Consider the following 9,743-nt stretch of genomic DNA (forward strand, 5'->3'; position numbering starts at 1 on the left):
TGCCCCAATCCCTCTTTTGCTTTCTCTAAATTAAGAAATTAGGCCTTTATAAGAGGTACATTTTTTCAATTTCTTCGAAAAGATAAAAAGTTGATTATTTAGGGGCAGACGGCAATATAGGAATGTAAATGCTTGAACTCTGCTAAATTTGTGATCAGGCAGAGGTGGGCCAAACATGGTGGCTGATGGCTGGGCCTGGTGGCCTCAGTTTCTCTGTTGAATGGGGAGAAAGTACAGGGTTTGGGGCTTGAGGGGCTTTATCACTTTTTACTTGGTATCCTTAGATGAGTTAAAGAAATTCTCTGAGCCTCAGTTTTTTCATCTGTTTTATGGGGATAATAATACCTGCCCAGTGGAATTAGACACACAATAGGTGTCACAAGTGACAGTCTCCACCCCTACACTTTGCCACTTGTTTAAGTATCAGGTTCAGTTGTCCATGATGTATAGGTTTATGAAATGTACCTTCCTCCTCCCTATTGAAAATTAGAACATTTACTCATCTTTGTTCTCTCATATACACTATCCATTGTGGTAGGTTAGAAGCACTGACCATTTCCATGTATTACTGTGAGGAAGTGGATTATCTGCAATAAATGCCTTGTGTCCATTTTCATTCTAACCAGTCAGGCACAGCGTTTTGACAAACGACTTCCCAAGTTCTGAAGTGATTAAGTTTGGGCCTAAAAGAAACCAAACAATTGAATTTTGATAGAAGTGGAACAGAGGGCCGTGGTGTTGTCCCAGGAGCTGGTGAGATTACTAAAATCTGCTTCTGGCCATGGACAGTTTCAGCATCACCATGTCAACGCAGAATGATGGGAGAGTTGGCTTTCCTAGCCATCTTGCCTGCCCGTGATATGTTGATCAGTTAAAATACCAACACTCCTTATTTAATCCCACGGTTTTGATTCTGTGCCCCCAGAGAATGTGAGCTGAGTAACCCAGGGTGGGGGAAGGTGCAGAGTGGTGGCAATGATGGCTGCCATCCCTCTGTCACCACCTTCTCCACTAGAATGCCATATATTGTACCCTTCCACTGCAAGACTTGCTTTTAGCACCTGCGAGTGAGTGGGCGTATAACCATGACCTGTAATTTTCTGCCTTAGATTCTCATTTTGTTCATGAACACACTGCCTTAGAAATTCATTGCTATCAGCTGCAGGCCCAGACTGTGCCTACTGCTTTCAGCCGGAGCCCTGCAGAGCCATGCCTTTCCTCGGCCAGCCTTTGCCTTGTGTCCCTCTCCTGTGCTGGGCATAGGGCAGCTCTTGCCACATTTGATTGTGCTTGAATTATGATTCAAAATTGGCACAATGATATCACTTGGGTTTAAAAAAATATCAAAATCCAGAAATACTGTGTAAACTTCTAACTTCAGAAAATAGTACCTGTCCCAGTTATTCAAAGCAGTTTCATAAGTAACAGAGTTCTATTTCTGTAGAATGTTCCTGATTTGGCACATTGCAAACCCTAGAATTATTTTAACATTGCTGGAAAAGAGGTACTTCTTAGATTTCCTTTTTGAAGGTATAGCCTTTCTTTGTTCGGCCTCAGGATTCACTCTCCTAGAAGTCATTGGTGATTTCAGACAATGAGCTCCGGAGAATAGCTTAGAGTATGTCTTTGTCCTTGTTGTCGACTTACTGCTACTAGTCCTTGGGGGAAGTCTCACTTCGGCATATGTATGATATTTACGATGCTTGTGATAAAGTCCTTTGTTATCCTTTTTTAAAAAAAATAGCCATAAAAATAAATAGTACAGAAGAGTATGGAGTGAAATGTAGAAGCTCTGGGTCTCCTTAATAGTTCTTCTTAGAGGTAATCATTGTAAATAACTTTTATATATCTTTCCAGATATTGTCTATGCAATTATAAACATACATATACATACATATCCACACATATTACACACAAACAGCACACATATCTATTTTTTTGAAATACAAATGGAATTTTACCATAGATACCATTTTTTATCTTGCTTTTTTCACTTAATGCTATATCAAGGCATCTTGCCAAGTTAGTACATGTAGATCTCATATTTTTAGTGGCTGCAGAGTGATCCATTATACGGTTGAACTATAATTTATTTAACATGATGTCTCTTGATGGATGTTTAGGTTGTTGCCACTTTTTTACTCCCACAAACAATCTTGTAGTGGATCGCCTTGTACACATCTTACCCAGTGCGTTTGGTGAGTGAATATTCTCATTAAATGAATCATAGCTTGAGAACTATATTGCTATATTTTAAATATTAGAGAATGTTTATAATGAAGCCTAATGACTAACAAAAGATTTTCGTGTACATTTTTATGTACAAGAAATATATTTACAGGCGGGAGAAGTGCTATAGAAGCCAATTTAAGTTAGGTTAATATTATTTGATAAGGCTTTAATTCCTGGTAAAATATTTGTTTTAGAACATCAAATTTATACACCATGAGGGAATTTAAGGGGGTGGCATTTTTAATGAGTTGTCATAGTCGCAGATGCAGAGTTGTGGCACATACATCGTTAGGATGTACTTCCAGAGGTGGAACTAAAATAATAATTTCTCATAAGAGGAGGTGAGAAATGTTGGGGGTGGATTTTTTTTTCCTAAAACTGTGTTCGTAAGTGATTAAAATGACAGATTTTTTTAAAAAATCACCAAAGAACTAGATGTATGACTGAATAGTAGAAAAGATCTGAAAGTACATGTTTGCACAAAATAAACAACCCATTTTAATTTTGCGAAATTAATAATTGCTGTTTGGAGTAAATCTCGATAGCATTAACAGATATGGCTCTCCTTAAATAGACCCTTAGAACTAGATTCATTTGCTTGGCGTAAACAGTTAAATCTTTATTTCCCTCAATGGGTATTTCCCTATGCCTAGGTATCCGATTAGCGGTGTTCATTTAGGAAAAGCTGCTGTCTCGCATGAGATGGTCCCAGGTGCCACAGCCCAGCTTATTCCTGAGAGGATTGCCACTCTGCCACCAAGAATGACCCAGTACAGTTGGACCTCAGCAGCTCCAGCTCCAGCCCAGGACTAGTTTTCTTCTAACTACTATTACCCTATATCTTATAACAGTTGCCTCTCTCCTTCCTCATTTGTGTAGATAACTCAAATATTTACTCTACACCAGTGGTTCTCAACCAGGGGTGGTTTTGCCCCCCAGGGGATATTTGGCAATGTTTGGAGATGTTTTTGGTTGTCACAACCACGGATGTGCTACTGGCATCTAGGAGGTAGAGGCCAGCGATGCCACTAAGCATCCTACGATGCACAAAACAGCCCCCACCCATTTCCTCCTGTGCCAATTTCAGGAGCTCTTTCTCCTCTCCAGGACTCTGTCTCACAAATTCCTGGCACCTCAAACTTCAGTCTCTGTCACCTCAGTGAGGACACTGCTGTCCTCTACTTGGATTCTCACTCTTTACACTGTGGACCAGAAAGTATCGCCAGGCAGAAAGCTGAGGCAGTCACAGACATCTTGTTTCCCTTCTTCCAGATCAAAATCCTATGTTACCTGTGACCAATATATGAAGCCAGCCTATCCACATTTTATAGGTTAGATGACAAAGAGTTGCCAAGAGTGAGTAAGAGGCTTGAAATGACATACCGAGCTGGTAGGATGGCTGGAATCATGGATCACATGACCTGGCCCTTGCTTTATTAAACTAGATCCCACCCGCAGACCTAAGCACACAAGTGGATATTACTGGTTACCAGTGATAGAGACAAAGGCAGTGGAACAGAAGAAAAGACTGTAAAAAAGGCGATAGAAGAGAGGAGGAGGGGAAAGCTCTCTAGCTGTATATTAGGAGAGAAATCTGGGACAGCTGTTATGACCCCAGGTGTTGCATCAGATATCATTCTCTGTCACTCACGATGATATTAAAATAATAGCCACCATTTACTCTGCTCTTACCACTGTGCCGAGAGCCTTCAGTGTATTATCTCATTTAATCTTCATTCTCTACCTAAATAAGACACCATTATCCCTACTTTACAGATCAGGAAACTGAGAGAGGCAAAGCTCTCTGCCCAGAGACACAGTGAATGTGCAGCAGTGTTGAGATTTAACCTAGATGTGTAGACTCCAAAGCTTGTGTTCTTTCATTATGATTTCCCATCAGGGCGTACTTCTTCCTGCCTCATTTTTGTTGACCTGCCTAATGTTTTACCCACCTCATTCCTCCCCTTCAGGAGTACCATTTATTTTCTTATGCCTTTAAAACCAATACATGCTAATTGAGAATTTGGAAATACAGAACATTAGAAGGGAAAAAATTATCTGTTCTTTTCAATCCTAAACTTTGCTTATTAATGGTAATGCTCACCTTAATAACTGCTTTGCCTTCATGTAGTAAGTACTCAATGCATGCTGATTGATTTCAGGTACCAAAGGAACTACATAGAATATTTAAAATCACGTAACTTGCTAGGACAGTCACATCTTTGTGTGTATGCCTAAAGAACTACTGGATTCCAGTGGATACACGTGAGGACTCGATAGTCTTTTTAAGTGCTTCAGGTATATGCCATGTTAAGTTTCATAGCCCTTCCAGCTCTTTGCACCATACATACCCATACACACTCAGCAGATGTCCTTCAATTGATATACCTTCAGAGATGGAAAGCAAATTCAATGCAGTTATTTATAAAATATTCAGTAAGTATGTACTATGTGCCAGGCACTGTGCTAGCTCTTAGGTTGAAGTGTGAGCTAGGTGCAATCTGTCTTCTTGGAATTTACCATCTAGTGATAGAAAAGCCCAAGAAACCGGCCTCCGAAATGTTCAAATTAGAAGACAGTCTCCCGCAGTGATATTTTTACCAGGCAAACTCAGGCTGATTGTCATGGGAGGTTTAAAAAAGAATGGTTGTGAAAGACGAGGTAAGGTTCATAAAATAAAGAAGGGAAAATGTTACTTCAGGCTGATATTAGATGATAGCTTAGCCTGCTACCACACCGTCTCACTAGACAAAGGTTTTATTTATGTCTCCTTTGGTCTCATCTTCTTTTGGTCTCTAGGTTTGATGTTTAAGCTTTAACCTGGGCCTTTGATTCACACTGTTCTGGAGAAAGAGGCCAGGGATGACAAAACCAGCCAGGCTATAACTAAGAGCCTGACGTGTTGTCCTAGATCTGGAGCTGACTTAGAGCTACACAAAAGACTTCAGCAGACTGCACAGGGAGAGCCTGCTGGAAAGGCTTCTGCCCTGAAGCCCCATACAACAAAGAGTTTCCTAATTCTTCTTTGAAATACACAGCTTGCTTGGGTGTTGAATGTCATGACAGCAACTTGTAGTCCTTTGAAAAACCTTTTTCTGTCTGAGTTTAATCAACGGAGAAAATAAAAAATTATAGATCCATCAGTTATTAATACGTTAAATAAGGGGCTTTAAAATTATGTGGGGGTCTGTGACTGACTTTTATTAACCTCTAAAATATAGTTTGGCAAGAACTTTGTTATAGCATACTGGATATTGAGAGATAGGGAGTTTAATTATCTATCAGGAGTAACAACAAATTACCCCAAAACTCAGTGGCTTAAAACAACAAATATTCATTATCTTATAATTTCTGGGGGTCAGGAATCTGAGAATGGCTTAGCTGGGGGTTTCTGGCTCAGGGTCTCTCATGAGGTTCTAGTCAAGTTGAAGCCTTGACTAGAGCTAGCGGATCAAGAAGATTTACTCATTGACTCTTGGCTGGAGTCTTCAGTTCTTCTCTACGTGGGCCTCTTCATAGGGCCGCTGACTGTCCTCAAGATGTGGCAGTTGACTTTCCTCAGAGTGAGTTGTGAGACTGTTAACATCCACTCATCCCACAGGTATTATGCTCACTGTGTGTCCTCAATGAGGCAACAGTATGGGCACAAATTGCCATCTCGTTTTCATTTGCATTTCTTTGCTAATGAAATGAAATTTTTTTTTTTTTTTGGTAAAATACACTTAACATAAGAGTTATCATTTTAACCATTTTAAAGTAAATAGTTCAGTGGCATTAAATACATTCACATTGTTGTGTAGCCATTACCAGAACTTTTTCATCTTCCCAGACTGAAACTCTGTACCTATTAAACACATAACTCTCCACTCCCCTCTTCCCTCAGCCTCTGGCAACTGCCATTCTACTTTCTGCCTTTGTAGAGGAAATGCAATATATTTTTTTCATATGTATTGGCCATTTATATTTCTTTACCTATGAATTCTTTGAAAATATCCTTAGCCTATTTTCCCTGTTGGGACATCAGTATGATTCTCACTGAGTAGGAAGACTACAGCAGGAAAACAGAGTAAATGGATCAAGGATTTTTAGTTTTTTAAGCATTGTTAAAAGATTAGTGGTTTTTCTCTGTCCGCTCTTGATTTCTGAGAAATTTGCCTCCTTTGCCCCTTCCTGGCTGCTAAATCAGTTTCTCTCAAACGTTTCCTCTCTTTTATAATGGGCTTGGCATTTATTTTCAGCTTTATTGAGGAATTAGTGACATAAAATATTGTGTATATTTAGAGTATATAACATGATGATTTGATATAGATATACATTGTAAAATGATTACCAAGATCAAAATAAATAACACATCCATTACTCACATTGTTAATTTGTGTGCGTGTGTGTGTGTGTGTGTGTGTGTGTGTGTGTATGATGAGAATGCTTAAAGATCAAAAAATGCCTTAGGCTTACAGTGCTTACATAATGATAAAACCAAAACCATAAACAACAAAACTAATAAATTAACAGCAATAATTTAATGTTATACAGTATATTGTTTTGCTGAAAGTAAAATGCAGCATACAACATGAATATGACCCCAGAATGACAATCAAACAATCAATCAATCACCAAAAAAAAAAAAAAAAGAAAGGAGAGAAATAAAATGAATGGGCTTGACTGGCACTTCTCAAGCTGAGAGCTGGGCTATGGGTGGGCTTTTGGTGCCTCCACGGGTCCAGCCTGAGGCTGATTGTTGTCTGGGTCTACAGGAAGCCTCACTGTTTCTACCTCTTTTAAGGATCACCCTATGAGCTCATAACCTTGTTTCTTGCTTCTTATTTTACTGAGAACATCTGAACACTCCTGCCTGGCCCCTGGGTGCCCCCGCCTGTCACAGTGGGTGAATTGTCTGTGCTATTTAATGCCGATCCCTTCACTTGAATGCAACACCCAACTCCTCTCTCCCGGTCACGGACATCATGCCTTCAATTACCTCCTCTCTCCTGAATTATTGATTTTCCCCTCTTGACTGGCTCATTTTAGTAACATAAAACATGCTGTGATGATCTCCCATCTTAAAAAGAAAAAAAGAGAAAAAATCCTCCCTTGACCCCGGTTTGCTCTTCGGCTGCTGCCCCATTTCTCTGTTCCTTTTTTATAGCAAAGGACTTTGACAGATGAGTCTAATTTGTCAATGCCCACTCTCTCCATTCTTCCCTTCCCAGTTTCTCCCCAGCTGACTGCAGCTTTTTGCCTCTCTTCCCACCCACCCCTCCACCCACCCCCTCCATACACTCCACCACTGCTGTGGTTATGGACTTGGTCATATGGCCACACTTGGCAGCCAAGGTGGCTGGAAAATGCCACCTGGATGTGAGCTCATGGAAGGAGAAATCATATTTGGGGGACAGGTAGCATAGAGAAAAGGGGAACTCTTTCAGAGCTACTACTTGAAGTAGAAGGGAGCATGATGTAATGTACCGTTTCCTCCATGTCAACCTCGACTGAAGAATTTCAAGAACCAAAGGTGATTTTGAATAATATAGGCCTTGCCTACAGGGGCAGGGCTGATTTTTGTATAGTCAGAGCCTAGAGGAACAGACCAGAAAACATGCTTCTTGTAGGTAGGCAGCCAGCCCCCAGCCTTGACTTTAGAAGATGGAGGTTGCTTTTTTGTAATGTAAACAATTTAATTCTTCATTAGTGATATCCATAAATGTTGCTATTCTATATTTCTATCCAGGAAGGGAGTTTTCTCCTATATCATGATTTTTTTTTTTTTAAATAAATAAGAGCTTGAATTCTATTGCAGGAATGGAGTACAAATATACATTTGTTAACCAAGCAGAATACACAGATACTTTGCTTTAGAACTTGCAACTAAAATACTGGTTCATGTGGCTGGTTCATTAGATGTCACGAGTTTGCATTTTAAGGGAAAAATGTACGTATGAAGCAATTTTATGATAAAATTTCTGATTTTCTACAATGTAGATTGAAGTTTGAGTCTTCCCAGTTTTATTTAAAGATCCTAAAATTTAGATTGCCTTTTCAAATCCTAATGTTCGCATTGCATTTTTCAAATCTAAAGTTGGGGGTCAATTACATACTGTGATCCATATACATACCTTGGCCTTCGTGGTCATCAGAGGCCTTAGTTTCCTTTTGTAAACTACTGGATAGCTTAGAGTGTTATAAATGGAGAGTAAGCTCCTCTTGAGGGGGATTTAAGGATGATTCCAACACAACTGCAGAAATTACACTCGGGGAGGCATGTGAAATGAAAGGACTTTTCAGGAGGGAGGAACGGCAGACCACACAGGGGGCCACATGGGAGGAACACCTTAGAGCAGACTCAACCAAGAAAGTGGGAGCCAGGAGAGAGCACCCACAGGCACTTGCCCAAGTTATGAGGGGATTTTTTTCTTTTGGTGTGTTCAAATGTCACTTGATCACAAGAGAGGGCAAGAAGAGAAATTGTAGCAGGGACCAGCTTTATGACGCTGGTGCACCTGGTCACCTGGCAGGTGCTCACAGGCTGTTTGTGAAGATGTCGAGGCACCAGGAAAATTTGAAGTTTTAAAGATTGACAATATACCTAGCTAACCACATCCCTTCCAAAGTACATTATGGACTCTCTCCTTCCACTGTACCCAGAGAGAGGGTGTACTCCTTTAAAACAAATTAGCAGTTTGAACCTGAAAGAATAAATATTCACAATAGTGTCAGCTTTTTTTTGTCTCCTGTTAATATGAATATGTGGAATATCACCGATTAACCCGTGTCATCAGCCAGCCACCTCCTCTTGCATTGGAAAGCAGAGTGTACATATAATCATGGCAACCTGCCTTTGAAGGACTGTAGAAATGGACCATTTCCTGTATTCTCATCTTTAACCGTGCATGGGACCCAGCATGAGAACATGAACAGAATAAGGCAGAGGCCAGTCAATACTGTCAGTAGCTCTTACAGAACACCCACCATGTGGCTGCAGGCCCCTGGCCGACGTGTCTAAGAGCTCATTATTGGATTCCTCATTACAGCCTCAGCTGGGCTGGCACACTTGGCAGCCCACAGTGCAAATGAAAAATACATAAGTCTGACTAGGGAGTATTTTACCTTCCTCTCTTTGTCCTTAAGGAAAGAAAGTGATTGCTGTGGAAGTTATTTCTGATATTAATAGGAACATGTTAGTGGGGCTTTGCCGGTCAAAGGAAGACAGCCTGAGTTAAGATGGTGAGATGCCATTTAAAATAACTAAAAGGAGGTGCCATGCTGTTTTTCCACATCTCTAGTACTCCTCATTTTCAGAGCACTGTTGTTTTCATGATCTTATCTGCTGTAAGAGACCTTAAACAAATGTTATTGATCAGTATTTCCCTGACAGTTTGTTTTCTTTCTGAGAAATGGTTATTATGCATCTGTCTATATGAGAAGCACAGTTGGCATTTTCTGGATCACTGGGGGTTGTGACGTGAGCACCATCGGAGGGAGCCCCGGGCCTGGCAGAAGGCAGTGATTGCTAC

The sequence above is a fragment of the Pteropus vampyrus genome, unplaced genomic scaffold (genome assembly GCF_000151845.1).
Source record: "Pteropus vampyrus isolate Shadow unplaced genomic scaffold, Pvam_2.0 Scaffold7, whole genome shotgun sequence".
Lineage (NCBI taxonomy): Eukaryota > Metazoa > Chordata > Mammalia > Chiroptera > Pteropodidae > Pteropus > Pteropus vampyrus.